The 25948-nt window shown below is 34.7% G+C and overlaps 1 long non-coding RNA gene across 1 annotated transcript; it reads left to right on the top strand.

Moving 5' to 3' along the window:
- Positions 1–13289: 13289 nt before the first annotated feature.
- Positions 13290–25539, top strand: LOC125611348. The gene is made up of 3 exons (XR_007341507.1): positions 13290–13453; positions 16250–16255; positions 25528–25539. It is a non-coding gene; the product is annotated as an uncharacterized LOC125611348 (long non-coding RNA).
- Positions 25540–25948: the final 409 nt, after the last annotated feature.

Here is a 25948-nt window from a genome sequence, read left to right as displayed (position 1 = left end):
AAAAAAAAAAAAAAAAAAAAAAAAAAAAAAAAAGAAGGCGGGGCGCACTGAGCTTTCTTTGCCTCGGGTACTTACAATCCACTGCTGATTACACATTCATCTTCTCCGCCCGGAGCGAAGCGAAAGAGGAAGCAGATGGGAGCAAAGCGCCCGCGGCTCTGAGCATCCAAGCGTCTCTTTTTTGATTTCTTTGTTCTTCCTACTCCTTGGCAAAGTGGTCCGCTACAGATTAACGGTGAAAGCTCTAAGAGACTGTGGGAAATCTCTATTATAGCCGCTGCTTTGAGCACCACGCTCAGCACTTCAGCAACCCCCGTACGCAGCGGCCATCTTCTCTCTCCCAATATTCTTATTCTTTAAAATAATAACCGTATTCCAAAAAAAAAAAAACCCCTTGAAGAAAGGAGTTCAGAGGTTTTCACCATAAAGAAATGATAAATATTTTAGGGGACAGATATGTTTACCCTAATTTAAATGTTACACAATGTACACATACATCAAAATGATGAAATGGTATCATACCATGTAAATAGGTATAGTTTTATGCTTTATGGATCCATTAAAAATAAATTTAAATTTAAGAATAGTTGTTTGATATCTGCTTCAAGTCACTATTCGTCAGATGTTTTTGGAAATGTCTCACAACATTTTGGGACTGTTACAATTAGAGGACGCATTGCTACTGGTGTTCAGTAAGTAGAGACTATATATGTTGATAAATCTTTTAAACACAACCCAGCCCCCCCCCCCATGAAAAGAGTTATTTGACCCAAAATATCAACAGTGACAAAACTGAAGAACCAAGTCTACACTAGATAGTCAGCTAGAAAAATCAATTTTGTTTTTTATCTTGGGAATGCACAAACAGAAGAGCTAACAAATTTGAACTAGGTGCATTCAAATCCAAAGCTCAAAGGAGACATTACAATAGCATCAGGCATTTTAAGAAAAAAAAAAAAACCTATCCCTCTTTTGATGGATCAGAAGACTTGCAGAGTAAAAAAGCTTTCTTTCTTGAAATTTTGAATGTGAAGTGGTCTAGTTCAGAAGCTCCAAGGGGGCAAGTTATGCTTTAACCTTCTATGAAGAAATCCCTTCAGGGAGCTTCATTAACTACTCAGCAAAATTGAAAGATGCAGTGTATCAAACCTATGATTGCTAAACAAATTTTGAGCTGAATTTAACCACTGAAATTCTGCCAGGCACCTAGCTGCCTTTGAATTTCTGGTGTAGAATCTAAGACTAAACACAAAGCTACCATTCTTTCCCTACTTGTCTTGCTCTAGTAATTATAAAAACTGGATTTTCATCTGTGCAGTAAGGGGATATAGGGAAGGCTCATGGAATTGCTTTTGCTGTTTTAGTCTAACTTGTCTTTAAACATTGTGTGTGTGTGTGTATGCACACACACTCACACTCGACGCTTGTGTGTTCCAAATAAAGCTATTCCAAATGCTGATATCTTTCCATGTTCTAGAAAGCTCTAGTAAAAAGCATTGTGTGAGATTTTCAATAACACAGATACATAATAATTTACATATTATATATGCCTAATACAAAGTTACTTAGGTTCAATAAATAGAAAGTATCATAGCACTTGTTTTTTAAAGTGCTGTTAGGTGCCTGAAATAGTATCCTTCTTATACAAGTGTACTATATAAGGGCCTTAAAAATCTGACTTGGTTTAAAACTTTTTGTTATTGCATCAAAATGTAAATATTTAAATATTAAACCATTGCTTTGATTCACAAGTTTAAATGTGGCATCTAAATAAGTACATTCCTTATTCAATTGAATCTTCCTTGTAAAAGGGAAGAAAATAGCAAAACAAGATGTGGGAGGTTATGCTCAACACAATAAACAAGTTTAGTGTAATGATGCGAAGCTCTATGTATCTGGGAGAATTGCTCTGTCATTCAGCTCCTTAGATTTCAAGCAACTACACAAGCAGAAACTGAACTTCTCCATGATGTAAAGGCTTGAATTCCTCTGTTTTATAATGAAAAGAAATGTGTCTCTGACTTTATGGATCAAAGTTTGTGCTTTGGTTAAACTGATAAGAATTTTTCAATTTTCTGTACAGGGCTTATTTGCTTCATGAGAGCTATGTTATATAAAGAACAGAAATGAGATTGGAAATAGAACTATGGTCAAATGACATTTTCACATATTTTAGAATACTGTAAAGAGGAAGGGAGAAAGAAAAATCAGGCAATTCTTATGATGCTTTTATATTTAAATGCATTGCCCCCAAATGAAAATGCATGACATAAATTGTTAGTGGCAACTTCTTGCATGTCTTTGAGGAATCCTTTAGGTAGTATATAAAACAATTCAAAAGAAGAGGATGTTGGTCCTCATAGAGTTTAGTTTTTCTTCAAACATACTCTCTACAACTAAAAATGGTTCTATCTGGTGTATCATGAAATTTACATAAAGTAAGTATATTATTAAATATTTGCGTGAGACCCTGTTCATGATCAGGTTGAACAAAGTTGACCTCAAAAGTTGACCTCATGTGATCACATGCTGTTCTCTTTTTTGTTATATGGATGCAAGTTACAATGACCGAAACCTGAATAAACACTTGTCTTAGTTAGACATATTAAATTTTTTCCTTTAAGAATCTATTTTATATCTTAATAATATTCTAATGCATTATTGATATGTTATAAATATTTGCTTTCTGGTCATAAAATGTTTTACAATTTTTATATTTACAATTCATATTTTAAAAAATATTCGTATTTTACCATTGCTACAGTCTATTCATGAGTGAATATGTTGATGACTTTTCATAAAATTATATTAAGTTATTATGATTCTCAAAGTACTTCTCTTTTTTTTTTTTCAAATACAATTATGATCACCATTCTCTGTGGTGATTGGGCATAAAAATTTAGAAACACTTTTGAAGAATGATGACATCTAGAATTATAAAGCACAGAGAAAAACCTAGATAACTCTAAAGTACTATTTCATAAATGAGATTTCTAAAGTGCTTTCCAGTGAATTTTGTTCATTATTGATTTGTAAATAACCCTAGGGAAAAAAATGAAAGTTTGGATACTTGCGGTGACTCCATGTTTTGTCATTTTAAGGATTAAGCAATTGTTGACTTTCAGAATTTAGCTGGTACTCAGATAAGTTGAACATGACCCAAATTTGGGGAGAACTGAAGGCCTAAGTGAGTTATTTTCAAAACCATTGTCTTAGTTTAACTAAAAGCTGCTGCATAGAGAGTGATCTCTTTTTTCAACATAATATGAAAAATTACCACAATATTTTTGGGGGAGAAGAGAGTGAGGAAACTTGCTTAGCTTTAAAAAACAATACCCAGGTGAGAAGAGAAGCAAAGGATAACAACTCTCTGTCCCCCAAACTAAAATCAGCCTCAGAATGTATGTAAAATACAAAACAAAACAGAACCATGAATAGATGACCTCAATAAAGAAGGGCTCTTCTTTTTCTCACGTATGTCCATGTTGAATGTTGCTAAGATAAAAAATACCACTGTTTATGTTAAGATCAAACCTGAAGTCTCAAACCTGTATCCTAGGGTTTACCACCCTTGAGGATCTATTGTGACTATGAATGCCTCCATTAGGATGAGCTCCCTGCAGTGGATAGACTGAGCCAATTGATCCTGTCACTAGTACCCACTTACGTAGACTTGGATGTCTTCCTTATTAGGAGCAAAGCAAAATTCCCCTAGTTTAAACAGGGTGTGGTCTTGTAAGAATTAGTCAAAGGGGAAGGAGGAATTCAGGACATAGAACTACAAGTTCATTCACTTGGCCCCATGAAGACATCCCTTCCACTTCATTGTCTGGTGTAGATAAATCCTCGTGGTCATTCTTTCCTTTTTCAGGGTACGCTTGAGGTTTGTGATACTTTGATCTGTATAAAATGTCTTGACTAGAAAATGAGGTGGGTTGGGGGCAGAGTATCCCTATTACCATGTACTCAGTCCTGTATTCCACAGGGACAAGATTCTTTCTTTCTGTTGATTAAAAAATACTGTCTCTGGCCAATAGCATTTATAAAATGCACACTTAAGTATTTTGTTTGGTGTTCACTTAGGTAGATGCTAATGTGACCATTTTGTATAACCTTATAACAGAAGTAGATTTGCTACCTACCTTCCTAGAACAAATACATTTTTCTATCTTCATAAAAAATGTTCACTGTGAGCTCTTTACAGTGAAGATGTAACAAACAATTGTGATTATAATGAGTGTATTGAATTACATGATGTTTAAAGTTTGTATTCATGTTCTGGCCTAACATATACTTTCTGTAAATTGTGTATTTTTTCTTTTTGATTTCAAAACTGTCTTTTGTGATATTGGAGTGGATTTAGAACATATAATTGTAAATAATTTTTTTTTTTGGGGGGGGTACCAGGGGTTGAACTCAGGGGAACTCAACCACTGAGTCATATCCCCAACCCTTTTTTTGTATTTTATTTAGAGACAGAGTCTCACTTAGTTGCTTAGAGCCTCACTGTTGCTGAGGCTGGTTTTGAACTCATGATCCTCCTGCCTCAGCCTCCCAAGCCTCTGGGATTATAGGCAGGTACCACCATGCCTGGTTGTAAATAATACTGAAATAAAATTAAATAGGTATTTATGTAAGAAAAAAATACAAGTGATATAGGAGGTGAAATACATGAAAATTTTGTTAAGCATGGTGAAAATATAAAATCCTATATTTTAAAGTAATAGAATTTGGGGGCATGTCTTTAAAAGAAATAGATTAGCTGCAATAAGCATTTAAAATTATTTCCTTTTTATTTAGACTTTTTGGTATTTGTATGTATCAAGTTAAAAAGTTATCATAAGCAAGGTAAGAACATGATATTGTTCTTAAATAAATGCTCACCAGGAAATTGGAAGATACAGATTGTTTATTTATAAGACTACAACTTTCCATAAAGACATAAGTATCAAATTTTAAAGGTACCAAAATTCCCAACATTCTTCTATGTGAAGAAAACCAAACTTTTTTCTTGTATAGTGAATACAAAGAGGAACAATAAAGGGGCATCAGCGATGTAGTAACATACACAGGGTTAAACAGTTCTTTTTTCAAAGGAATGTAGAACTAAAATATTCCTAAAGGTCACATGCCATCTCTTCAGCCCATTTAAGGCTTCTGAAATGCCACTCTGAAGTAAAATAACTACCTCTCAAGAAGAGTCATTCCATTAGAGAGCCAACTAACATCAGCACAGAGATAAATGGGGGAACAGAAAATTGATTTTACACTTGCACTCTAAGTGTGGTCAGATGTTATAGGCCAGCACATCAAATAGGATTCCAAAGAATTGCTGTGCCTGAAAAAATGGCAACACAAGAGCAGGTGGTTAAATACAGCTTAATAATGAGGTCTGATGTGCTTGGTGTATAGTGAAATATTTATTTACTCCTTCTGTTTGTAACATGACACATTCCTCTATCTCTTTTATTTTTTGTTAATGACTTTATTATCTCAGTGTAACTGATAACTTTCTATCCCAACTCATTGCTATCCTGTGTACCCAGGGCATATAGGCAGGTTAGCAGAGAATATTTATACTTTCTTTTAAGATGTAACATGTTCTACTTAATAAAGATATTTTAATAAAGTTCTGTTTTATATGATCTCAAGTCCAGATGAAAGTGTTATCCAGATGAAAAAAATTTAAAAGCCTATTGAAACTATGGAAGTTCATTGGACCCTCCGGAAGCACAACATGGACGTTCACCTTTCAACTTGATGTGGTTTCTTTGCCTTCTACAGGCAGCTTAAGCTGTTGTAATGTTCAGTTGGGACCCACCATTTCTTTTCAGGTGTTTTCAACCTTGCTGTGGTTGAATAAAGTGAGAAATGATGAATGTGATACAGTGCCTTCTTTCCTCACTGCACTAAAGAGTCTCCAGGGGTAAGTAGAGAGCTGGCCAATGACATTTTTAAAAGCCCTGGTGTGCTCTTGGCAGTTTAACAAGAAAGTCATAACTAATATTTTTTTTCTCTTATAGACATTTAGGGCTGTGCAAGACCAAGACAGGCACTTTCCACATATTGCTGAGCAAGTGATCAATTCCAGTGTAGACTGAAGGGTGAATGAATCTCCAACACAGTAAGGAAAGATTGGAAACTGTAGTTCTTTCTTACAGATGTTTCTATGCAGCTGCCATTGAAATCCACTCTGTCTCTTCCCATGCTTTCCTCCATGGCTTGCCCTTCCTGAGTCTGCAGATTTTATGATCTCATACCACTTTACATCATACCAGTTTTTTTTTTTTTTTGCTCTTGGGAGCGAAGAGAGATTTGAGATACACATACTATCCATACATTATTCTAGGATACGGGCTGCTCTACGGAATTCAACTCTGCTGTCGGGGGAAAAAAAATCACTTTGCCCAACTTCAAATGTAATTTTGAGAGAGATGAAGATAGGGTCGTATTTTGGACATTCCCTTGCTAGAAGTCCCGCTTTAAATGCATTGTTTTTACCTTGTTTTTTGAAATCAAGATTGAGTCTAAGAATTTAAAACACTGCTTTATTTTCTTGGTTAGGGAGCACGATGATATAAAAAGTTAACACAAAAACAGAGTAGTTTTGAATTTAGATGCTTTTGCTAGTGATGGTAGGATTGAGAAACTTGGTAAGTTCTCAAGGTCTTACCTTTCTTTAATACTTGGGTTCTTTGCTTAACAGTAGATGCACGGGGAATTGGTGGCTGTCAAATTTCATCAAGGTAACTGACTCTCACTAAATCTAGACTCTTTCTGTTGCTGTTCCACAGTATTAGCCACATTCTCCCCCCGCCCCTTTGAAGCTTTAACCGTTTTGGCACATAGTTCTGAACTAGGTCAGTGTAATATTTGATGAACATTTTCTTTAAAGAATGATATTCCTTTTCCAACATAAAAATATCTAGATAATAAACTGCTTTTTAATATATCTATCGATTGGAGCTATTATGATATCGTTGAATTGGAAGGAAATAAAAAATAATCTGTTTTAATTATATCTACTTGTAAGCATGACTCAGACCTTATTCATTTTGAAGCATAGTAATATTCATTTTTCCTTTTTTTCTCCTCTCTCCTTTCTTCTCTCTCTCTCTCTCTCTCCACACACACACACACACACACACATATATATATGTATACACACATATATATGTATACATACTTCTCTCTTAAGTCCATGTGTAACTTTTTGTTTTCAGCTTTATTCATTTAAAAATTGTTAGATTTAAGAATCTGTAATAGAATTTCAGAACTGAATTCTTTAGACTAACCTCAGATATGAAGATATCAAGCTCAGAGTGCAGTGACCTCCTGCCCGTGGCCACACAGCTAATGAATACAGAACTGGCCCTGTAAGAATGCTTTTCTGAATCCTAGTTGAGGACTCTTGGTGCTGTACACCATTGCCCTTCAGATATCACAATCCCTACGTTCCCTTTGCTCTTTCCAAGGACAGAGCGTGACAGTTGTCTCTGCTGTCTTTACTGTGCATACATCCTAGGGCACACCACCACCCAGTGTTCATTGCCCTTCCTCTAAGATGGTGTAATTGATGCAACAGTTTTGTTGTTAATGCCAAGAAGCTGTGACCACAGATAGAAATTAAGCAGTGTGATCTCTTTAAGTATAGACTAGAATAACACATTTTTTTTCTTAGTGAAAGCAACAAATCATCATGTATTTTTCTGTTACTTTGGAGCATTTAATTCTATTTTGGAAGTAAAAACACAGAAATGTTTGCTACTACCTAGTAATTTATATTCATTTTTTGGAGGGAGGAGGGCATGAATTGTACCAACGATACAACCTTACATTTGTAAAGCTCTTGGTAATTTAAAATAAATTTGTATATATATTGTCTTAGTTGGGTTTAACAAAAGCTCCAAGAGAAACAAGTCAGCTATGATTATACTAAAATCCTAAAGATGAGGGGGGAAAATAGATACTTGAAAAGCTAACTTCTTATTCAATAGGTATATGCTAAGTGTCTTTCCTAGTCTAGTTATTTTAGTCCACTGTATTCACAACTTGCAAACATGTTCAGATTCTAAGCCCATCAGGAAGCACACATGCACTCAGACTTTTAGACCTTGGCTACAGAACAAGAGTATTTATGCTACCTCAGTGGAAAACTTGTCATCAGTAACAGATGGAGGCCTAAAGACACATTTTGTTTGGCTCCTCCACCATTGACTCTGAAAGCATTTGTTAGAATGAGTCCCTGATTCACTAAATCTACAGATCATGCAAGATTTTTCCTATGCAGCCTCTCTGACACACTTAGGACTTCTGACAACACAGCTTCTTGGTTGGCAAAGAGAGCCAGGAGTTCAGACATCAGGCTCAGTCCCTTTGCTTTGGTGCCTCCTGTTGGCTTCTTTTGTTTATAATACCTGCCACTCCCTGAGGGTGTTCAAGCGCATATCTCTGAAGAAGGTTTTTGAATGGTTAGCAAAATAATTCCTGTTTTAGTTCACTTAGTAACTACCACTGTTCAAACAATATGCCTAAAACTCCATTTTTAATTCATCGAATTTATATAATATTGACTTACGATGATTAAAGAGGAATGTAGCTTTTCAATACCATTTTCTCTTTACCTTCATCCCATTGGAAGAAAAAAATTGTAATGCATATTAGTTTTAATTCTTTTCTTGACTGCCAGTATAGCATAAAACCATTTACTGAAACCCATTCCAAAACTTCAAGTACCTCTTTTTTTTTCTTAAACTTTTTTTTTTAGTTGTAGAGGGACACAATATCTTTGTTTTTATTCATTTACTTTTATGTGGTGCTGAGGATCGAACCCAGTGCCTCACGCAATATGAGGCAAGTGCTCAACCACTGAGCTACAACCCCAGCCTTCGAGCACCTCTTAATTATTGTCTCTGACCCTAAATATCTCTCCTCCTCTCACCCCCATGTCCTAACTGCTGCCACCTGTGTACTGTTTTACAAAGTCAAAATTGCTAACATTTTAGATTTTATAGTAGTAAAATTTCCTTTTATACATTATTAATAGGATTATTCTGAAGATTTAAAAATAATAAATAGTGTTAAGTTTATGAAAAATATTATTAATTGCACAGTTACTAAAACTGAACTTCTATAGGAGGAAATGAAAGCATCCTGGGTCAGGAAACCTCTGCCATGCAATAAATGCTGCTTCAGTCTGCACAAATAAATCCTCATTTATTAACCACTACCAATGACTCAAAATTAAGCTGTTTTATTAGGTTGTCTAGATGGGCCATGACTTACTGTGTATTTTTATAATTCCAGAATTTCAAACTGTTTGTTAAAGAATCCCCTGTACTTTATCCCTACCACTCTTTATTAAATGGAATCCATATTTTGTTTTATTTATTTATTTTGTTCTTTATAATTATACATGACAATAGAGCATACTTTGACCTATTTATACAAACTTGAAGTACATCTTGTTCTAACTAGGATCCCAGTCTTGTGGTTGCACATGATGTAGACATTCACTATAGTGTATTAGCGTATGTATAGAGGAAAGATATGTCGGAATCATTCCACTGACTTTCCTATTCCTGTTCCCTCTCCCTTCCCTTCATTTCTCTTTGTCTAGTGTACTGAACTTCTCTCTTCCTCCACCCTGTTGTGTGCTAGCATCCACATATCAGAGAGAACATTTGAGTTTTGGCTATTTTGGGATTGGCTTGTTTCAATTAGCATAATAGTCACCAGATCCATCCATTTTCCAGCAGATGTCATAAAGTCATTCATTTTTATGGCTGTGTAATATCCCACTGTTTATATATATCACATTTTCTTCATCCATTCATTTGTTGTAGGGCATCTAGGTTGGTTCCATAGCTTGGCTATTATAAATTGAGCTGCTATAAACATTTATGCGGCTGCATCATAGTAGCATGCAGTTTTTAAGTCCTATGCATATAAACTGAGGAGTGGTATAACTGGGTAGTTCCATTCCAGGTTTTCTGAGGAATCTCCATACTGCTTTCCAGAGTGGTTGCACCAATTTGCAGTCCCACCACCTGCCCCATATCTTCTCCATTTTTTGTTACTTGTATTCTTGATTATTGCCATTCTGACAGGAATGGGATGAGATCTCAGTTTAGTTTTACTTTGCATTTCTCTAACTGCTAGAAATGTTAAACATTTTTTCATATATTTATTGACCATTTTTATTTCTTCTTCTGTTAAGTATCTGTTTGGTTCCTTTGCCCATTTATTAATTGGGTTGTTTGTTTTCTTGGCATTAATTTTTTTGTTGTTGTTCATTATGTATCCTGGAGATTATATGAGATGCAGGTAGCAAAGATTTTCTTCCATTCTCTAAGCTCTTCTCTTCACACTTTTGATATTTTTCTTTGCTGTGAAGAAGCTTTTTTAGTTTGATACCATCCCATTTATTGATTATTGGTTTTCACTTCTTGCACTTTAGGAGTCTTGTTGAGGAAGTTGGTTCCTAAGTTGGCATGATGGAGTGTTGGGCCTATCTTTTCTTCTAGTAGTCTGGTCTAAAATGTAGGTCTTTGATCCACTTTGACTTGAGTTTTTTGCAAAGTGAGAGACAGGGGTTCAATTTTATTGTGCTACATATGGATCTACAATTTTACCAGCACCATTTATTGACGAGACTATCTTTTCTCCAATGTATGTTTATGATACCACTTTCCAGAATAAGATAATTATATTTAGGTGGGTTTTTTTCTGTGTCTTCTATTCTTTTCCCTTGGTCTTCATGTTTGTTTTTGTGCCAATACCATGCCATTTTTGTTACTATAGCTTTGTAATATAATTTAAGTTCTGGTATTGTGATGCTTCCTGCTTTTCTCACTAAGGATTGTTTTGGATTCTGGGCTCTTATTTTTTTCCAAATGAATTTCATGACTGCTTTTTCACATTCTATGAAGAACATCATTGGAATTTTAATAAGAATTGAATTAAATCTGTATAGCACTTTGGGTAGTATGGTCATTTTGACAATATTAATTCTGCCTATCCAAGAACATGGGAGATTTTTCCATCTTCTAAAGCCTTCTTCAATTTCTTTCTTTAGTGTTCTGTAGTTTTCATTGTAGAGCTCTTTTGCCTCCTTTTTTTGTGTGTTATATTGAATTGCAGGGTTTTTTTTGTTTTGTTTTTGAGACTATTGTGAATGGAATAGTTTTCTTAATTTCTCTTTTGGCTGACTCATTATTGGTATAGTAATGCAATTGATTTATGTGTGTTAATTTTATATCTTGTACTTTGCTGAATTCATTTATGTGTGCTAGTAGCTTTCTAGTGGAGCTTTTGGGTCTTCTAAATATAGGATCATGTCAATAGCAAGTAGGGATAATTTGAGCTCTTCTTTTCATATTTGTATCCCTTTAACTTCTTTCTCCTTCCTTCCTTCCTTCCTTCCTTCCTTCCTTCCTCCCTCCCTCCCTCTCTCTCTCTCTCTCTCTCTCTCTCTCTCTCTCTCTTTCTTTCTTTCCTTCCTTCCTTCCTTCTTTCTTTCTCCTCCTCCTCCTTCTTCTTCTTTTGCTTAATTGCTCTGCCTGGTGTTTCAAGGGCTATATTGAATAGAAATGGTGAAAGAGGGCTTTCCTATCTTGTTCCTATTTTTAAAGGGAATGCTTTCAATTTATCTCCATCTAGAATGATTAGCTCTTACGTTTAGCATATATAGCTTTTACAATGTTGAGGAATGTTCTTAATATCTCTAGTTTCTCTAGTGTTTTGAACATGAATGGATATTATATTTTGTCAAATGCTTTTTCTGCATCTACTGAGATAATCATATGATTCTTCTCTTCATGTCTGTTGATGTGATGAATTGCATTTATTGATTTCTGTATGTTGAACCAAACTTGCATCCCTGAAATGAAAACCATTTGATCATAGTGCACTATCTTTTAAATGTGTTTTTGTATGTGATTTACCATACATATATTATTTAGGATTTTTGCATCTATGTTCATCAGGGATATTGGACTAAAGTTTTCTTTCCTTGATGTGTCTTTGTCTGATTTGGGAATTAGGGTAATATTAACTTCATGAAATGAGTTTGCAAGGGTTTGCTACTTTTATATTTAATGGAATAGTTTGAGGAGCATTAGTGTTAGTTCTCTTTGAAGTTCTGGTAGAATTCAACTTAGAATTCATCAGGTCCTGGGACTTTCTTTGTTAGTAGGCATTTGATGACATCTTCAATTTCATTGCTTGAAATTGATATTTAAATTGCCTATTTCCTCCTGGTTCAATTGGGTAGGTCATATGTCTCTAGAAATTGGTTGAAATATTCAAGATTATATATTTTATTGAGTATAATTTTTCAAAATAGTTACTGATTCTCCTATTTCATTGGTGTCCAAGGTAATATTTCCTTTTTTATTACAAATTTTAGAAATTAGTGGTTTCTTTTCCTCTTTAACTTGATTAGCATGGCTAAGGGTTTATTAATTTTATTGATTTTTTTCAAAGATTGAATTTTTGCTTTGTTGACTTTTTGAACATTTTTTTTAACTTCATAGATTTTTGGCTCTGATTTTATTTATTTCCTGTCATCTGCTGCTTTTAGTGTTGATATATTCTTTTTTCCCAGGGCCTTGAGTTGTAATGTTAGATTATATTTATTTGGTGACTTTTCTGTTCTTTTAATAAATGAGCTCAGTGAAAAGAACTTTCCTCTTGGAACTGCCTTCATAATGTCCCACAGAATTTGATATGTTGTATTACTATTCTAATTTACCTCTAAGTATTTTTTATTTCATCCCTGATTTCTTCTGCAATTTATTCATCATGCAGTAGCATATTATTTAGTCTCTAGGTGTTAGAGTAGCTTCTATTTTTTATTATATTACTTATTTCTAATTTTATTCTATTATGATATGATAGAACGTGAGGTATTATTTTTATTTTTTGTATTTGCTAAGCATTGCTTTGTGGCCTAATATATGGCCTATTTTAAGAAAATAATCCATGTGTTGCTGAGAAGAAAATATTTTTAGTCATTTATGGATGAAATAGTCTATATAAGTCTATTAAGTAAATTATTAATTGTATTTCTCAGTTCTATAGCTTCTTTTTTTAGCTTTTTTGATGAGAGAGGCATGTTAATATCATCTAGTATCATTGTATTGTGGTCTCTTTGGTTCTTGAAATTGAGAAGGGTTTGTTTGATGTACACAGATGCTCCATTGTTTGGGACATAAATATTTGATTGTTATGTCTTTTTGATGTATAATTCCCTTAAGCAGTATGAAGTGACTATCTTGCTCCCTTCTGTTTAACTTTGGTTTGAAGTCCACTTTATCTGATATGAGGATAGAAACCTCTGCTTGTTTACAATATCCATGTGAATGATATGATTTTTTCCCATCCTTTTAAATTCAATCTATGGATGTTTTTACCTTATGAGGTGAGTCTCTCGGAGACAGCATATTGTTGGGTCTTTTTTTTTTTTTTTGGTGTTGGGGGTTACTGGGGATTGAACTTGAACTTGGACATTCAACCACTGAGCCACATCCCCAGACCTATTTTGTATTTTATTTAGAGACACGGTCTCACTGAGTTGCATATCACCTCACTTTTGCGGAGGCTGGCTTTGAACTTGCAATCCTCCTGCCTTAGCCTCCTGAACTGCTGGGATTATAGGAGTGTACCACTGCACCCAGCAAGTCTTGTTTTTTAATCCATTCTACCAGTCTATGTTTCTTGATTGATGAGTTTAGGCCATTTACATTATTAATGTTATTATTGAGAAATAAATTTTCTTCCCTGTCATTTTGACTTATTTCTGGTTTTTAATTTGAATTAGTTTCTCCTTTAAGTGAATATTCTAGCATATTTTCTTTCTTTGCTGGCTTTCAATTTTACTTTTTATTTCTTCTTCATGAAATACTTTATTGAATATATTTTGTAGTGCCAGCTTTCTAATTGTGAATTCTTTTAACTTTTGTTATCATGGAAAGTTTCCCACCCCTGACTCCATGGAAGGTTTTTATCTAATCATTAAATTTTTCTGAATGTAGTATTCTTGATTGGCGTCTATTTTCTTTCATGCCTTGGTACATTTTATTCCAAGACCTCCTACCTTTGATGGTCTTGTTTGAGATATCAGTTGAGATGTGGACTGGTTTCCTTCTAAATATTATCTGTTACTTTTTTGAGCAGCCTTTAAAATTTTAATCCTTATTTTGCATGTTGAGGGTTTCATAAATATGTGCCTTAGTATAGGTCTGTTGTAATTATTTATATTTGGAAGTAAGTAAACCTCTGTGTTGGATTTTCCATTTCATCCTATGGTTTGGGAAATATTGATATTATTTCATTGAAAAGAGTGTGCATTCCTTTGGTTTGTATATCTGAGCCTTCATCTATCCTGATATATCTTAAACTTGGTCTTTTCATGTTATCCCATATTTCTTGAAAATTCTGTTTGTGTTCTCTTAAAATCTTTTCTCCATAGTCAACTTTATATTCAAGGTTATATATTTTTTCTCCATTGACTGACACTGTCTTCCAAGTGGTCTACTGATACTTTCCATTGATTTTTAAATTCATTTTATTGATTCCTTCATTTCAAGAATTTTGAACTGATTCTTCTTCAGAATTTCTGTCTCCTTATTGATTTTTCATTTCTTGGATTTTCTCTCTAATCTAACACCTCATGTCATCTTTATCTCACAGATCAGTTTAACCATGAACTTTCGAAATTCCTTCTCTGACATTGCATCCATTGTAATATCATTGGATTCTGTAATTTAGGTATTTTGATTTGTTTGGGATGGTTTATTCCCTTGCCTTTTCATGTTGTTTGTATGTCTGTTCTTTTATTAGTAAGAATCTGAGGTAGCAGAGCTTTTACCCACCCTATGAATTTATGTTTCTGAAGATTTCTAGTTCCTTATGCTTTGGGGGAAGACAAATAATAACAACAACAAATTCAATCAATATTAAGCATTAAAATAAATATTTAGTTACTATTTTGGCATCTACAATGTTAATTGGTACTATAATTGGAAATGGTATGGTAGGCAATTGCCAATAGTAATGATATTATGTTCACAAAAGGGTTTGCCATTTCAAAAAGGTGAACCTGGAGAAAGCAGAGGAGATGTAGGATGAATACTTGAGGGGCAGGATGAGTTAAAGGAAGAGTGAAAGAGAGAACAAAAGAACAAAAGAGAGAACAAAATTTGGCTGTATGCATAAGAAAAGAGAGGAAGATAATCATGAGAAATAGAAGAAAAATGGCATGAGATAATAATAACAAAACAGAACAATAAATCAACAACAAAAAACAATATAAAATTGAGCCAAGTTGTATTAATCAAAATTAGTCCACAAAAGACAGAGTCAAGAAAATAACTACCTTCAAGAAATACTAAAAATAGAAGAGAGATATATGTATATGTATAAATGTCCATGAACCAATCAGAAAATATTAGTTGAAAGAGAGAGAGATAGAGAGAGAGAGAAATAGGTTCTTTTTTTCTGTTCATGTTATATTTATTATAGCACTCTTCAACTTAAAAAAAAATTCTGTTTTTTGTTATATATAATAGAAGAATTCATTTATGTATTTTGATATATCATACATAAATGGGATATAATTTATCATTTTTTCTGATTGTACATGTTATAGAATCACATGGGTCATGCAGTCATGTAAGTACATAAGGTAATAATATTTGTTTCATTCTACTATCCTTCCTATCCCCATATCCCCTCCCCTCTTTTCTCTCCCCTCTACCTAATCTAAAGTAACTTATATTCAGTGGAATATTACTCAGCTTTAAAGAAGAATGAAATTATGGCATTTTCTGATAAATGGATGGAGCTGGAGAATATAATGTTAAGAGAAATAAGCCAATCCCCCAAACCAAAGACTGAATGCTTTCTCTGATATGAGAATACTAATTCACAATAAGGGGGGTGGTGCTAGGAAAAAAAAGAGGTTCTTCATGGAAGATTAAGGAATTGTTTCCATTGTGATGGTTAAAAAATTGTCTATAATATTATATGTTGGTTGTCTGTTTCCAATTGTCATTTTTTCCCCATTTTTTTTTTGAGGTATGTATTTTGTGCAAGAGTAGTACTTGGGGGCTGTTAACAATTCCTCCTCCTCCTCCTCCTCCTCCTCCTCCTCCTCCTCCTCCTGCTTCTTCTTTTTGTTTTTTTGGCTAGTCAGGTTACCAATTCTTAGCTTCCTCTCTCAGCACTTGAGGTGATTGGGTTGGAGGGTGTTGTCTACTCCACTCACAGCAAGAAGTCCCTGTAAAGTTCTGTGAAAGGGATTCACAGACCTGGAGCTCCTAGAGGTGAGGTTTGCATCTAGCCAGACCCCTGGTGCTTTTTGGTGAAGTTTAAATCAACTGTACCTTGAGTCCAGCTGCTTCTGGTCTTCATTGGGTGTCTGTAGTGCTTGAATCCCCCCTGGGTTCTGCTCGAGCTGCAGAAGAAGCAGTCCTTCACCATTCTCTTCCTCCCATGGCTCTCATATTTTGGCTGCCTTGGAGTCCCAAAGCACAAGTTCATTCCTCCAACCCCCCATCAAGTTCCAGTTGTTCCCAGCTGGTCCTGCCAACTTCAAGTTTCAAAAAGTGAGAGACACTTAGGATCTCTCAGATCTGAATGTCTCAGATTCCCCTGGGTGCAACTCTTTCCTTGCTTGAATTTCACCTGGTTTTCTAGCCACACTCTGGATCATATAGTGGGCTGCTGCCAGGTCAGATTTTCGGACCCAGCTGGAGTTACACAGTTCTGGGCAACTGGGTTTGGACTCACACCTGCCATTGTCCATATCACAGCAGAAAAACACAGCAGCTCACCCTGCTTGCCTCAGGTCACTGGGAGACACGCAGAGTATCTCACATGAAAACAAAGTATAGCTCACCCATAGGATCAGCCCAACAATGTCCCTGATCAGCATTCTTTCTGCTTAAAGACCATCTTGATGACACCCCAAATGTAGGCTTTCTAGTCTCTCTTTGACCTTCCTGTGGTTGATCTGCATCAATAGCTGATTTTGCCAGAGGTGGGCTCTTTCTTTTATTTTTTACAATCTTTATTCTATTAAAACTTCTGTGTCTCTAGACCATTCTGAGAGTCCAGTATTAAATCCCAGTAGGATTTCTTTTTTTTTAATTTTTTTTTTATTTGCTAACCCTAAAATGAAGTTGTTGGTCCTTTTTTCTGGTCCTACACCAGGGAACAGTTTGGAAATGAACCTTCTCTACTCTGCCATCTTGACTAGTATGGAATCCATATTCTTAAGTATGTCCTACTGCTAACTGTTCTCTTTTATATAAATGTCAAGAGTAAGACAGCATAGTGACTAGAACCTTAGGAGTGATGCTACCTAAGTTTTAGCCTTACTCTGGCATTTGCTAAGGGTGTGTTGATCAACTCTGAGTCTTTTTTCTTGTCTGAAAATAGGAAAAATACACACATGTGGTTCTTTGATTGTATTGGATAACTCATCCAGATATATCAAGCCTAAAGCATCATTTATAATTATAAAACAATGAATAATTCTAGGTAACACAGTGGCAAACATTGACATACTACAGCTTAAGAAATGTGCTAGCTATAGGAATGCATGAGTTACAAAGACCAATATGTTAGAATTCCTTCAATCAAAATGCTTAGAATTTAATAGATAAAAGGTAAAATACTTTCTATATTCTAATAAATGAACTGTGGGCATCCATGGCTTTGAATTAACATCTCTTGGGTATTGTCAATAGTTAGTGTTATTATTTTTGCCATCTTTTCCTGATATAATACAATCTACAATAATTCATTTACTAATTCAGCAAATATTATTGACCCATTGCCATGAGATAAAATATTAAACACAGAGTCAATAAGTTGAAGTCTGTGACATTAAGTAATTTCTGGAACAGAGGGGAAGATATCCAATAAAATATAACAATTATAATACAAGGGTCTAGATGATATGATTGAAACCAAACATTGGATATAATGGCAGTACACTGAATTTGGATCCAGAAAAAATATTTAAAATAGAGGCTTGTCTAAAGTTCTCAAGACTTTAAGAAACCAAACATTAATACTAGGTAAGGCTATAGCTTTGAAAGTGTGCCTAGCAATTGAGAAAGGCGTGAGAAAGAAATCTGAAGAAGAAAGATGCGCCAAGATAGTGAAAGGCCTTGTTAATAACGTGACCTTTGTATTTAGGTGAAGGGCACACTACTGAACAGTTCAGTCAAATTCTTGCAATGTTGAGTCTGTATTTCATGGCCAGTTCAGTCAAATTCTTGCAATGTTGAGACTGTATTTCATGGCCAAGGTGGCCAAAGTGTGTGTGTATGATCAGTGGAATGGCAATGATTGATGAGCAAGTTTGGAAGCAATGAGGCCACACAGGAGGTAGTCAAAACAGTAGAGACAGCAGATGATTCAGGAATGAACCTTATTTTGCCAGATAGAAATAAATGAAGTTTAGAGATGAAAATTTCTTTAGAGGATAAAATTAAAAGACTATGGTAATATGGGATGGAAGGGGGTAAGTAAGGTGAAAAAGTTTGGTATCAAATAAAAATATTTCTGGTTTGTAAGATTGTGTAGATGATGGATATTATCTAGGACTGAAAACTTAGGAAAATAAAAAGGTTTTTTTTAAAGAGTTTCAACATATGAACAGATAAAGAAAACATGATATATATATAATGTTACAAACATACACACACACACACACACACACGAAGAATTACTTAGCCACAGAGAATAAAATTATGTCATATGCTGGTAAGTGGATGGAACAGGAGACTGTCATGTTAAGTGAAATAAGACAATCCCCCCAAAAACCAAAGGCCAAATATTCTCTCTGATATGCAGAAGCTAGTCTAAAATAAAGGAGAGGGGCAGGGAGGGAGAGAGGAGAGGAGGGGAGAGGAGAGGAGAGGAGAGGAGAGGAGAGGAGAGAAGATTCAGGGTGGGGTGGGGGAAAGAAATTCATTAAAATAAAAGAAAGACCAGTGGAGTAGAAAAAGGGAATTGATGGGAAGGGAGGAGAGAAGGATAAGGGAAAAACATTGGAATGAATTTGACCTAACTTTCCCATATACATATATGAATATACAACAGTGAATCTTACTGTTATGTATATCCACAAGATACATTAAAAAGGGGGTGGGGAGTAGTGGGGACTGAATCAGAGAAAATTATTAAAATTATTTCAAAATGAATCCTAATGTTATTTATCATTGACGTAAACCAACAAAAATGGAGAAAATGATATGAACTCACATACCAATTATATTAGAATTACAGAGCCTATGTTTATCGGGAGGAATATAAAGCCATGGTTTTTCAGACATTTGACCACAGGAGGCACAGGACAGTGATTGCTGAAAAAAAATGGGGAAGAATCAGCCTATTTTTCTGGACTTTCAGTCTCCCAAGCTACTGGGATTACAGGCATGCGCCATTGTGCCCGGCTTACTGTCTGTAAGGTTTTCAGGTGGTAACCCAGGGATGAGGGACTTAAACACAGTTTGTTGGTTCTGTTTGGTTAAGAGTTTGGAGTTCAGAAGACCAAATGGCTGATATTTTCAGGATAGTATACTGAAGAGGAGAAATCTTCACAGAGAAAAGCAGAGCTCAGGGGACCTGTCAAGGGGTACTTCAAATGTTTGGCTGAACACTGATCAGTCTGTATATGTGAGGGAATACCTCCGCTGGCCAAGGGTAGAACACAGAAGAAAGGAGACAGAGCAATCTTTGCAGCTAAACATTTTGAGAAAGTCTAGTTTTGGACAACTGGAATATAAACACCTCAGATTCTATCTGACACAGGAGCATGGAGTAAAGTCATCAATATAATACCCAATGACTCTACAAAAATGTAGAAAAAAAATTGATGCAGATTTAGTGCCCATTTATGATACCTAGTAACTGTTTCTATTCTATAGGATTTGAAAGGAACTTCTTCAATCTGATATATGGCATTTATGAGAAACCTACAGCCTATTTTATTGATACTTGATGGAAGTTGAAGGCTTTTTCTCTTAAATCTGGATACAAGGCAAAACTGTACAATTTTGCTACTTGTATTCAATATTTTTTGGGATATTGGGATACTGTGGACTGAACTGAGGGCACTCGACCACTGACCCACATCACCAGCCCTATTTCATATTTTATTTAGAGAAAGAGTCTCACTGAGTTGCTTAGTGCCTCGCTATTGCTGAGGCTGGCTTTGAACTCACAATCCTCCTGCCTCAGCCTCCCAAGCTACTGGGATTAGAGGCATGCGCCACTCTGCCCTGCTTATATTTAATATTCTACTGGATTTCATATCATGAGCACTAAGAAAAGAAAAAGAAATAGAAGATGTTCAGATTAGACAGGAAAAAATAAATTTCTTTATTCATAGAGGTAGTGATTATCTTTGTAGAATCCTAAGAAATCTATAAAAAGCCCTTTAAGAGCTAATTAATAAGTGTAGCAATGTTGTAGGATACAACAGTAATATAGAAAAATCATTTGTGGGCCTGGGGTTGTGGCTCAGCAGTAGAGTGCTCACTGAGCATGTGCAACGCACTGGGTTTGATCCTCAGCACAACATAGAATATAAATACATAAAATAAAGGTATTGTGTCCAACTACAACTAAAAAAAATAAAAAAATATATTATTTGCGTTTTGTGCATTATAAACAATTAGACATTGAAATTTAGTAAATACTATTATAATAGATAAAAATATGAAATATTTAAGAAAATAGTACCAAAGGTTCTCTACCTTGAAAGCTAAAAACATTGCAAAGCAACATAAAAGAAAACCTGAATAAATTCAGAAATATCAATTGTTTATGAATCAGATTTTTTTTTTTTTTTGTATCAAGGATTGAACCCAGGGATGCTTAAACCACTGAGCTAAAACCCCAGCCCTTTTATGTAATTTATTTAGAGACAGGGTATCTCTGAGTTACTTAGGGCCTTGCTAAGTTGCTGAGGCTGGCTTTGAATTGCCAATCCTCCTGTCCCAGCCTCCTGAGCTGTAGTGGACTTTATAAGATGTAAAGTCTCTAAATTTACCTATGAATTCAAAGCAATTCCAGGTAACTTTTTGTTTTTCATAGAATTTGATAAGCTACTTCTAAAATTTATACAAAAATATAAAGGCCTTAAACTAGCCAACATCATTTTACAAAAGAAGAGAATTGGAGGAATTATTCTACTAGATATCTGAGACTTATTCTAAAGATAAAGTAATTAAGACAGTGGCTTTTTTGGTAAAAGCAGATATATAGACAACAAAATATTGCATTTGGAAATAGTCCTCCAAATTTACTGTCTACTGATTTTTGACCAAATTTTCAGCCAACGATGCTGAAACATTTGAGCATATGCACACAGAACTTTAATTATTTCTTCACATCACATGAAAAAATTAACTTGAATCATTATACTAAGATGAGAGAAAAAGAATAAAAAATATTCTAGAAGTAAACAGGAGAAAATTGTTGTGAACTTGAGTTAGGCAAAAGTTTCTTTAACAGAATATTCACATGAAAGCAATGTCTGAAAAAGCAATGATAAATTGGAATTTATCAATAATAAGATATTTTCTTCCTTAAGAGAATCTTAAGAAAATAAAATGTCAAACCACAACTGAATAAAAATATTTGAAAAACGTATATCCAGCATATATAAAGAACAGTTACAACTCAATAATGGGGAGACAATCCAATAGAAATCAGGCACAACATTTAAACAGACACTTTCTTATAGAAGATATGAGGTTGACAAACACATTTTTTTTCAAGTGGAAGGCAAATTAGACTGACAATGTGATACCCAAACACACTTACTAGAAGGACTAAAATGAAAAAAAATGACCTTGCCATACCTGGTGTTTATAAGATGTGCTATGTTACTGTTGGGAATGCAGAAAGCCATGGACACTTTGGAAACATATTGACAGTTTGTTATGAAATTAACAAATACACTTACCCTATACTTAAACATATAGTCAACACTTATAGTATTATACTTAACACTATACTTATACCTATACTTAACACTTATTGTATTACTCAGTATTTCCACTCCTGGACATTCATCCAAGATAAATAAAAAGAATTGTATGTGAATGTTCCTAGCAATTATATTCATAGTAGTAAGAATGTGGGAGTAAAACAAAAACAAAAACAAATGCCTGTCAATTAGTGAATGAATAAACAACTGTGTTGCATTCATGAAATGAAATACCATTTTGCAATATAAAATAATGGACTATGAATATGAATATGTGCACTATCATGAATCTCAAAAGCATTATGCTAAATGTAAGAAGCCATAAAAAAGGGATTCGATATTGTATAATCCCATTTATATGGAATTATAGAAAATCAACATGGTAGTGATAATAAGACTCCCTATTGCCAAAGGATAAAGTGTAGAAAGATGGTATTAATTGAAAAAGGTTGGAGGGAATATTTTGATGTATAGGAAAGCTCTATACCTTCATCTTACACATTTTTCAAAGCTCATGTGTACCCCTAAAATTGATATATTTTATTCTGTATATATATACCTCAATAAAGCTGATTCTCTCCCCTTGGGGAAATGTGGTGAGCCGCTTCTGCCGTTTCTGCAGACTATGGTCGCCATTACAAGATGGCGCTGGCTCCGCTGTGGTCTGTGACAAACAACTCCTAATTTGGGAGAGTTGGCGCATGACTTTTCATCACCCTATGAGAAAGCTCCACGTGGCAGCTTTGCATTGGGGCTTGAGATGCTTTATTAAGGCTGGGAGGGGCATCCGGGGGGGGAGAAGAAGAACTATCAAGGGCCTGAATAAACTGCTGAAAGAAGATTCCTGAGTTGCGTCTTCCTTGCGGGCAAGGGGTCGCAACAGGGAAACTATATTTTGTTTTGGAGCCATTGAGGTTTGAGGAGTTTATCAGACATCTGTGTGAAGTTGTGTAGTATGAGGCTGGATGACAGAAAGACAATCAAATAGAAGTTCTTGATTTGTGAATTACTGGCATACAGATGATGAAGGGAGCATGGGTCACATAGGGGACAATTTTTAAAATGATGGGACTTGTAGAATGCTCATATTTTAGGGATAGATCGTCACCCATTTTGACTAAATTGAACGGTTAGAATTAAATACTACCAAGTCAATTTAGTCAAATTGGCTGTTACAGAGAGGCTGATTGTTATTTCTCTCCATGAAGTGCTAAAATTAGTGGGATGTATTCTGACCTATGACTGTAAAGGCCATCAGGAATTTACACTGAAGGGCATAGATAATTGCCTGGAAACTCTACCAGCTATCCTTGGGTATAAGGAGGAGGTTTTCTGAGCAGATATAATAATTAGAAATAAATGTAAAACTAACAATAGAACTCTTTTGCTTGTTAGGGCTTCTTATAATTATTGAAGTTATTACTTTTCAGTTTTTCCCCAAAGATTCCTGGCAACTTCCGAATATTAAAACATTGGTGTGTCTACTAATTCTTTTCCAAATTTTATTTGTTTTATTTATTTACTCATGCCTTTATTTTATTGTTAAAATTTAAAGATCCATCAAAAATTCATAAACATTATAATATTGTATATGAAAATTCAGTACATTATGGCCTTCTGTTTACATCTTTAAATATAAATATTAAATAGGTTACTTTAAATTGTCATTCTGTTTTGGAGCCTGATTCTGACTCCATTCAAGTTGACAAACTGCAACTGTAATGTTTTATTTATGATCTTTAATGGAATTTTCAGTTCGTTTGCATTGCTTGTCCAATTTAATTTTAGAAGTAAATTTCCTGAAGCTCTGAATTAAGTCTTTTATATGGAAGAATATAAGTCAGCATTCATTGCATTCATTTTTTGTGTTATTTCTGGAAATCTATTAAAGGGCAAATGGAAAAGCCTACCCTTTGTTTTTAATCAGGATATGACTTACCTATGTCACATAGAATTGCTTTCTCTCCCACTGTCCCAACAACCACCACCGTCTTGCTTGATTTTACCAATAAGCAATGGCTGACTTACTAGACAGCCATTCTGAGTGCCTCTTATTTTTGAAACATACTACTCTTGTTTCATGTGCTTTGCTGCACTGCTGGGTGTCCCACTTCTGGGCATATTCAGGAGATTGAAAGAGGAACTTACAGAGCTCCAAGTGTTGCCATACATGCAGCTACTCTCTCTAAGATAGTAGCTCTAACAACTTCTTTCCTTCATCAACTACTGTAACTCGTACAGCAACTGAAAATCATGAGGCAATTTTAACTGTGACTGATTGGAAGGAAGAACTGGTCCACACAGAGAAGTTACCAACAGGCTGAGGGTGAGGGAGATAGGATCAGATCAGCCCATTTACAGAGGTGGTTCTTAACACCAGTAGTCTACTGGCCCATAACCAACTCTTGCCAGTGTATGCAAGAAAACAGGTTTTGAGCTGAGAATTCACTCATTGAATTCTCTCTTCAGTTCTTATTAAAGAAACCCGCTGCATATTCTTATGTAAGAAGAAGTAGGAGCTAGCGTGACTGATGAGGTGACTTTCTGTATGCATTTTGCATATGTACCTTCCCAAGAAATCTTCATTACCCAGAGTAATTGGTGCAGGGCTCCTCCTAAAAGCCCAAAGGAAGCTGACACATGGAAGAATGATTAAAAACAAAAGAAAACAAATAGGCTGAAAATTGAAAGTGGTATTATTTGTAGCAAGGTTCCTTGAAATACCAAAAGCCTCAAGAAGATATTTAAATATTGATATTTTCAGGTTAAATGTTCACATGTTGAGACTTGTCATTTTTCTTATTGAGTAGTAATTTATTGAGAACATTAAAAATAACAATTCTGGATACTCATGATGAGGTAAGGACCCCTGATTCAATCCAGTTAAGCATCAGAACAGTACAGCAGAAGTATTTTATAGATTTATCAAAAAATATACTTAACAACCCTAATTTTATATAATATCCAAACAGAAGCTTCATATAGAATGTCATTTTTAGAAAATAGTAACTCCAAGAAAACTCAGACAAGCTAGATTAATTTTATTTCATTAAAAAATTATTTTTACATTTTAAATGACAATCTTTTCATAATAAATTTAGAAAATGGGGTTTCTTACTTTTTGTCTTACTACCATCAGATTCAATAAAGCAAGGATTATTAGGGGATTTGAAATTCTAGAATTAGTCAACAATAACTCTAAGGAGAGAGAGAATGATGTAATCAGTTTTATGACACTATGATATAATAGCAAGATAAATTTTATAGCATGTGTTTAGGTCTAAATTCAAAAATTTTGTTATTGGGTCTATAATGTAAGGATTAGCTGGTGTGCATTGTATTTGAAACTCGTTATGCTCTCAATATTTAGCTTTTCTCCTTCTTATGAGCTACATGATTCCTTCTCTCTCCAATTCATATGTTGAAGTTCTAACCCCATACTTTATCATTGTAACTGTATTTGGAAAAAAGACGTTTAAAAGAGATAATTAAAAGAAGGCCATCAGGGTAAGCTGTAATCCAATACCACTAGTGTCCTTATAAGAGAGGAAATTTTGACAAAGACACGTACAGAAGGAAGATAATGTGAAGATACAGGGAGAAGATGACCATTTACAGTCTAAGAACAGAGGCCTGGAAGATGCTTCTCTCACAGTATTGATAGGGAACAAGCCCACCAATGAAGTGTTCATTGGATACAGCCTTCATAACCGTAAAGAAACACATGTCTGTTATTTAAGCCATTCAGACTGTTGAGGTACCTTATCAGGGCAGTTCTAGCAAACAAGCTTAATCTTGCATTGAAATCAGCTCCAATATAGAAACGGAGAATTATGTGGGGAATTCTAAAGTGAAAAAGATGTTATTCTGATTTGAAACCAAATTTAAGGGAAAATTATGTGCTCATTCATAAACTTGGGAGTTATATATGAC

The sequence above is a fragment of the Marmota marmota genome, unplaced genomic scaffold (genome assembly GCF_001458135.2).
Source record: "Marmota marmota marmota unplaced genomic scaffold, marMar, whole genome shotgun sequence".
Taxonomy (NCBI): domain Eukaryota; kingdom Metazoa; phylum Chordata; class Mammalia; order Rodentia; family Sciuridae; genus Marmota; species Marmota marmota.
This window is presented reverse-complemented; position numbering and strand designations above follow the sequence as displayed.